Source organism: Bos grunniens, chromosome 5 (assembly GCF_055505025.1).
Source record: "Bos grunniens cultivar Pamir isolate PY7600 chromosome 5, Bosgru_T2T1.0, whole genome shotgun sequence".
NCBI lineage: Eukaryota > Metazoa > Chordata > Mammalia > Artiodactyla > Bovidae > Bos > Bos grunniens.
Window position 1 is genome coordinate 74,779,739 of NC_141169.1, and position 8,458 is coordinate 74,788,196.

Consider the following 8,458-nt stretch of genomic DNA (forward strand, 5'->3'; position numbering starts at 1 on the left):
TTATGGAGGAGCCCAGCTTCCCTCGCATCCTTTGCCCATGCCAGCCAGAGATGGTCCATGTGGGAGGCAAGTCACTGTGATGCTCTATCAATTCGGGGTCTTGTAAATGTGAGATGTGGAGGTGAACATTTCTTTCTGCATTGCAGGTCAGAACTGCACCCTAAGAAGGGCTAAATGGGGAGGCAGTTGGGTGCACCCACCAGAGCCCAGGCACCTCTGCCACGCTCCATCTCCGTGGCGGAGGCGGTGGGGGGGTGGGATGCTGTGAGTACATCCTATCTCTTACCAGACTTCAGTTTCTTCAGTTCTTAATGGGAAGTGGCGAGGAGGACAGCTGGACCAGACAGCACATGAATAGCCCCTTACAGCTCTATGTTCTCTGCAAGAAGGAATTAATATTCCCACTATATAACCCACAACATTCTGATCGTTACTAAACAGAACACGTTTGCTCCGAGTCCTGGCCCTAGCCCCACTCCGTGCATCCCACAGATTCACCCTGGAATGGGGTTAACAAAAAGCTGTGGCAGAGGAGGGAGATGTCCCAGAAAAACAGCCCTGGGATGGAGGGTGGAATAGATTGTAAAAAAGTTCCTCTCATGCAGAGAGCATTCAGAGATAAGCCCAGAGCAGCCAGCTTAACTCCCATCCTAGGAAGGGAGCACTGGGAATCTGACTTCTGAGAATTCTAAGCAGCAGACTGTAAGGACTCATTCTGTTCCACCTCCCTGAACCTGTCACTTACTCCAAAGAAAAACTTCAGTCTGCATCCTGGCTTGGTGGGGGGCTGATGAGAGGCCACCGGGGCTCAGCGGCAGAGGCTACTGGGAACTCGGAAGGGAAAGGGAGCCGACCTTTGTTGCAGGCCCGCTGTGCGCCAGATACCATGGTCAGCCTGTTTCTACATCCTCTCATTGCATCCTCGAGGCAAAGCTATATGAATCTTCATAGGAGGGACCTGAGGCCCAGAGAAATAAGGTATGCCTGGGGTTGCACAGCCAGTTAAGTGGCAGAGCTAGGCTAGAATTCATGTCTGATTGCAAAACCTGTTTTATCTCTAGAGCTTTCATAGCTGAGCCAGATAGAAGCTGCTCTCTGGAGGGAGAAGCCAGCAGGTTCCCGTGTAATGTGCGAACATGGTTCAGAGAACTCGGGTTGATGTCATTCACAAGGAGTGAGATGCCTGCCCCTCATAACCAAGGGCACAGCCACTGTAGCTAAGAAGAGCTTAGCTTCTCTCTCATGGAGAAGCCCAAGGTAAGCGGACTAGATCAGAGGATAGCTCTGCTCTACAGGGTCATTCAGGCATGCAGGCCTCAGGCTCCTCCATCTCTAGGATTGTGTCACATCTGCAAGGTCAAAGCCACTGCCATGTTCCGGTTCAGTCGGAAAGTTCAGGGAGGAGAGTGCAGACATTGCACCTCTGCTGTTCTCAGATCCTTGTACATGTCCCGTCTGCTCACTTTCCACTGGCAAAACTCAGTCTTGTGTCTGAACCTCCCTGTGAGAAGGGCTGGGAAACACTGTTCCTTGCTGGCTGGCCCGGTGTCCAAGGGTGACTCGTAGAAGACGGGGAGCAATTGCCGGCCAGCTAACAATCTCCACCCAGCCAACAATCTCCACCCAGCCATCCTCGCACAGTGGTCTGGACCTCAGGACTCATGTCCAGCCTGTCTTCCAACAAGCTCCACACTGCAGACATGATCAGAAAGCAGCTCTGACTCCCCAAGGCTTTTTTCAAGTGCCTCTGGGTTTTGCTTTCCTCCTCCCTCCTGAGACCTGGGACTGTCCCATGACTTTTCTCACCTGTACCAGAGAAAATTTGGATGGCAAATTTGGTTGAAAGAAATGGCAGCCCACTCCAGTATTCTTGCCTGGGGGATTCCATGGACAGAGGAGCCTGGTGGACTGCAGTCTATGGGATCGCAAAGGAGTCGGCCATGACTGAGCGGCTACACAACAACACGGACTCAATTAAAAGTCATTTGTCATGTGATGATCGACATTTTTGTCTTCATTCAAAGGAAAGACCTTCTCCCCTTCTTCCAGCTGAGCTCCGCTCTGCACAGACAGCTAGAATTCAGGGAAGAGAAGGGTGGGCCGGTTATTTTTTTACTCTCCATCTTCTGTTTTAGTGAATTGCAGTTTCTTTTTCCTCTGTTCTTGGGGGATGGGTCTGGGGAGCAGGATAGGGAAGAAGTGGGGGAGAGATGTTCTTACTTGCAGGGCACTCTGGTATTGAGGTAAGACTGTCACGCTTAGAGCTTGGGGAATGTTTAGTGATGGTATTAAAGTCTAAGAGGCTATTTTGTAGATTTTTCAGAGACCAGCCCACCATCACTGGAAATCTTGATGTAGTTCTGTGCTTCTCTGTTTGGGGTACGTGCTTAGTCTTTCTGCAGGCCCTAGGACTGTTCTGGCATCCATGGATTCCCTCTTGCCCTTCCAGGATGCTCACTTGAAAAGGGTTGAAGGCATCCCCATAGCAGTGTTCTCTCATGATTATCCCACATTTGCTCTATATCAAACTCACATCATTTGCCCCAATTAGCCTGAGTGTAAGTTGATCTTAGTTCAGGCAGCTTCTTTATTGGCTGCACTGCTTTGCCTGTAGGATCTTAGTTTCCCAACCAGAGACTGAACCCATGCTTCCTGCAGTGGAAATACAGAGTACTAACCACTGGACAACCCATGATGTCACTTTAATTTTTTTTAAATTTTGAATTTATTTTTTATTATTTAGATTTTATTTTCATTATTAACTAAATAATTCATCTGAGTGCAGTAAGGATCTTTAGCATCTAACTCAGACAGTCTATCACCCACTGGATTTATCAGGCAGGACAGGAGTCCACAGAGCCCTGGGCTATAGGGACATGCGTTAAGCACTTGAGGCTTGAGATGAGGACAGACACTCTCACAGAAGACCATAGCCCTCTCCAAAGATTCTCTTTACCAAGAAATCCTCTCACTACCGACTCTTTCATATCTTTGACATAGGTAAGAAGTAAGAGCATCAGGTAGCTGGCTCTTGGCCATCTACGTTGAAAATGTTGCTATTTATTTGCATCTTACTTTAGAATCTGAGAACAATCTCATTGGGTCTCAACCAAAAAGAAAGGGAGAGGCCAGCCTCATACTCCAGGAAAAAGGGGACCAGGGAATGACACTCAGGGAGGGGTTCCAGCCTCATCCAGGAAACAGAATGCTGAACAGAAAAGTGAGTCAGATCCCAGTGCAAAGACTGAACCAGCGCAGGTATACGGGGCACACACCTTAATGTGAGTCTCAACAAGAGAGGCAGAGCTTCTTAATAGTTAACAAATAGACTCTGATCTGAGGTTTTCTGGGTTTCCCTGGTGGCTCAGATAGTAAAGAATCTGCCTGCAGGGCAGGATGCCTGGCTTTGATTCCTGGGTTGGGAAGATCCCCTGGAGAATGGAATGGTAATCCACATCAGTATTCTTGCCTGGAAAATCCCATGGACAGAGAAGCCTGACAGGCTACAGTCCATGAGATCCCAAAGAGCTGGACACGACTGAGCGAATAACTTACCCTCTCACTCACTGAGACTTTCTGGGTCCAAATCTCAGCTCTCCTATTTTCAAGTTGAGTGTCCTTAAGCAAACTACTTTTGTATTGGTCAGCTTTCACTGCAATAACGCTGTGTAACAAACCACTGCCAGATTTGTTATGTGGTTCATAACAAACATTTCTTCTTATACTTACTGGATTCCAGGTCACTTGCAGTCTGAGTGGTTTAGGCTGAACGTTGCTGGTCTTAACTTAAATACTGATCCTGTTTTAATTTAAAATTTTATGTTTTGTTCATTGTGATGTCTTATTCCATTTAGGCTGCTATAACAAAAGTACCATAGGCTGGGTATTAACAACATGCCCATATTACAAAATAAATTGGTTTATAAGCAAATTACATATTGATCACATAAACTGGCTTATAAATAATGAACATATATTTTTCACAAATCCAGGATTAAGTACCAGCAGCTTCAGTGTCTGGTGAGGGTCTGCTTATTTTTACATAGATGACCATTTTCTCACTGTGTTCTCACATAGCAGAAGGGTCAAGGGTGCTGTCTAGAGTCTCTTCTATAAAAGCTCCGCCCTTATGACCTAACTTCCCAAAACTCCACCTCCAAATACCAGCACACTGGAGATTAGGTTTTAAAATATGAATGTGGTGGAGGGGGAACACAAACATTCAGGCCAAAGCAGTGGGTTTCCTTGCATTACTTTTTATTTTTAAAATATTACATTAAATGTCATTTAGCTTGGGGACTTCCCTGATGGTCCAGTCAGTGGCTAAAACTGTGAACTCCCAATGGAAGGGGCACCCAGATTAGATCCCTGGTTGGGGAACTAGATCCCAAATGTCGAAACTAAGAGTTCCCAGGCCGAAGTGAAGATCGAAGATCCCACGTGCTGCAACTAAAACCTGGACCAGTCAAATATGTAAATAGACAAATATTTAGGCTGAGCACCGAATAACTGATGCTTTCTAACTGTGGTGCTGGAGAAGACTCTTGAGACTCCCTTGGACAGCAAGGAGATCAAATCAGTCAGTCAGGAAATCAACCCTCAATAGTCATTGGAAGAACTGATGCTGAAGCTGAAGCTCCAATAATTTGGCCACCTGTTGCAAAGAATCGACTCATTGGAAAAGACCCTGATGCTGGGAGAAATTGAGGGCAGGAGGAAAAGGGGGTGACAGAGGATGAGATGGTGGGATTGCATCACTGAGTCAATGGACATGAGTTTGAGCAAACTCAAGAAGATAGTAAAGGACAGGGAAGCCTGGAGTGCTGCAGTTCATGGAGTTGCAGAGTCAGACACAACTTAGTGACTGAACAACAAGCTTGAACCCTGAGTTTATTGGTATCTCCTTAAATTTTTGTGGAGAAGGCAATGGCACCCCATTCCAGACTCTTGCCTGGAAAATCCCATGGACAGAGGAGCCTGGTGGGCTGCAGTCCATGGGGTCGATAGGAGTCGGACACGACTGAGAGACTTCACTTTCACTTTTCACTTTGATGCATCGGAGAAGGCAATGGCAGCCCACTCCAGTGTTCTTGCCTGGAGAATCCCAGGGACGGGGGAGCCTGGTGGGCTGCCGTCTATGGGGTCGCACAGAGTCGGATATGACTGAAGTGACTTAGCAGTAAATTTTTGCACCCGAGGCAATTGCATCACCTTACCCTGGCTCAGGCTACCAGATAGGTTCTAGTCTGCTTCACATGCTTATTCTAGGACCAGTCCCCACTCCCCAGGCTGAAGAACCTGCAGCTACTGAGGGTAGGCACTCCCAAGATGAATCATAGAGCACAAAACGATGGAAATGTGAGACCCCCGCCTGGAGCTGGCCCACTGTCACTTCTTCCACACTTCACTGGCCAAAGCAAGTCATACAGCCAGCCCACAGCCCTTGGAGTGGGGTAATACTCTGTCCACTCTAGGGGAATTACATGCTAAAGGGTTTGCATGCATGTTCTAATACAGGGAAGGCATGAAGGACTGTGAATGTGACAGTCTGCCACACCTAGCCTCACTGAGACTCGCTGCAGGCCCACCTGGGGTGGATGCACTCCCGACGTGGTCCCTGCTCTGCAGCAGCAGCTCTGGCTGTGTGCCTCTTAGGAGCCAACCTCGGGTGCATCACTTCTCTGCATCCCTGTCCTTCATCCTTGAACTTAGAGAGGACCACACAGCGAGGCATACACAAAAGCACTTGGCAACTTGTAAAAGGGTGCAAACACATGTTCACTGCAGGATTTTAAGACACAGCCCCCAAATACTTTGACACCCCTGTCTGCAAGAGGTAGGGTCTTTGTCCCCTCCCCTTGATCTAGATAAACATCTGACTGCTTCCACCAGTAGTGTATGCTGGAGTGATGCTATGTGTCTTCCAAAGCCAGCTCAGAAAAAGTCATGCAGTCTGTCTGCTTTTCTTGGAACCTTCTCTTGCTCCCAGGATGCTCCCCTCCAGAGCCCAGCTGCTGTGCAGTGAGCCCACTCCTTGTGGAGAGGCTGTGTCGGGGCACTCTAGAAGCAGTTCCAGCTGAACCAAACTGAAGGTCAGGCATGTGCAGACAGGAACCTTCAGGTGGTTCCCACCCTAGCCACCCCAGTCTCCAAGACTGGGCAGAGAGAAGCCATTCTTGCCATACTCTGTGCAAATTTCTGATCACAAGATCTGTGGGCAGAAGAAAGTAGTTGTGATTTTATGCCACTAAAGTTGGAGGGGTTTGTTAACAGCAATATATATTTAAGACATTCACCAAAACCCTCCTCACAGTCTGGGTCTCAGAGCAAATAAATGAATCAGACGTGGTCCCTGCTCCATAGAGAACCAGAAAGCAGCCCAGAGAAGCAATTGCACTGTATCCTGTCGTGTGCTATGTTAGGGGCTGTGGATGTCCCAGTGTGTCTGGACAAGGCTCTGGACTGCCTTTTCTGGAAAAGATGTTGCTGGAATTGAATTTAATGGATTATTAAAAGCTAAACAGGAGGACGAAGGAGTGTTCAAGGGACTAGAGCTGAATGCATCTTTGGCTCAGAGGGCAAAACCTACTGTTCCTGGAAACACCCTAAATACCTGGCTGCCACAGGACCTTTGCACTTGGAGTTATCTCTTCCTGATTCCTCTATAGTCCCCACTGGCTCGCTTGCTACTTTCATTCAGAATTCTGCTCAGAGAAGTTTCTCCTTTCTTCTTTTTTTTTCTTTTCTGGCCACACCATGCAGCAAGTGGAACTTGAGTTCCCTGGCCAGGAATTGAAGCTGCATCCCCTGCATTGGAAGCATGGAGTCTTAATCACTGGAGCACTAGGGTTATCCCTTCTCCTGACTTCTTGACCTAAGGGGTGTGTGTGTGTGTGTGTGTGTGTGTGTGTTAGCAGCTCTGTCAAGTCTGACTCTTTGTGAACCCATGGACTGTAGCCCACTAGGCTCCTCCATCCATGGGATTCTCCAAGCAAGAACACTGGAGTGGGTAGCTATTCCCTTCTCCAGGGGATCTTCCTGATCGAGGGATCAAACCCAGGTCTCCTGCATTTCAGGCAGATTCTTTACCATGTGAGCCACCAGGGGAGCCCTCTTGACCTAAGATCCCCCCAATCTATCACTCTTTGCCCTCTTTTCCTGATTCATCTTTCTTCATAACTTTGATCATCACTTGCCGCTTTATAACATGTATGTTTACAAAGTGGGAAATACAGGAGACTAAGACATGCTTCCCAGAGAAGCATGTTGCCTGGCACACAGTAGGTCTTCAATAAAGGTATCAGGAGTGAGTGGAGAAACAAAGAGGGGGACTGGATCAGCTGCACACTTGGAACCCCACTGTGGCTGTAGGGAATGGGTCGGAGGGACGTGAGAGAGGATGGTGAGGAGAGGGTGGATGCGAGGTGATAGAACTGAAGACCTGGGGTCCCAAGCCAGCTGTGGAGAGCTGCACTGGGTAGAGAGTTGATAACCAGTCTCGGGATTGGTATTTGGGTAGCCGGGTGGTGGTGCCAGTCTCCAAAACGGGGCACCATTGGGACAGGGTGCAGGTTAGAAGGAGGTCATGAGCATGGGGGATGGGAAGAATGGGTTGAACTGGAGTCCTGTGGAGTTCGGAACCTCAAGTGCAATGGACTGACGGGAACCTGGAGGAGAGAGTCTGAAGCGTAGGAAAGAAGTCCAGTCTTAAGCAGTGGACCTGAGGGTCGTGTCAGCTGTGGGAGAGTGTGGACTAGACAGACCAGGCAGTAAGAAGAGGACCCAGAGGAACACAGTGTTTAGGAAAAGACAGAGAGTGAAGGATGGCAGAAGTAGAGAGGAGAGCTGGGTGGAAAACCAGAGTGTGCAGCCATGGCAGCTGGGGACCAGGAAGGTTCCAGCAGGGATAGGTGGGCACTGGTGTCAAAGCTGCCACGAAAGGGCTGCAAAGCATCCACGAGACACTGGAAGAAGCTGAGCTAAGGGACAGGCTGTGTGTGATGGGACAGGTTGGTGAGCCAACAGCGAGGGCCCCTTTTCCACTTATTTTTTTTTTCTTTTTTTTCTTCTTCTTATTTTACTTTACAATATTGTATTGGTTTTGCCATACATCAACATGCATCCGCCATGGGTGTACACATGTTCCCCATCCTGAACCCCCCTCCTACCTCCCTCCCCATACCATCCCTCTGGGTTCCAGTGCACCAGCCCCAAGCATCTAGTATCGTGCATCAAACCTGGACTGGCAACTCGTTTCATATATGATATTATACATGTTTCAATGCCATTCTCCCAAATCATCCCCCCCTCCCTCTCCCACAGAGTCCAAAAGGCTGTTCTATACATCTGTGTCTCTTTTGCTGTCTTGCATACAGGGTTGTCGTTACCATCTTTCTAAATTCCATATATATGCGTTAGTATACTGTATTGGTGTTTTTCTTTCTGGCTTACTTCACTC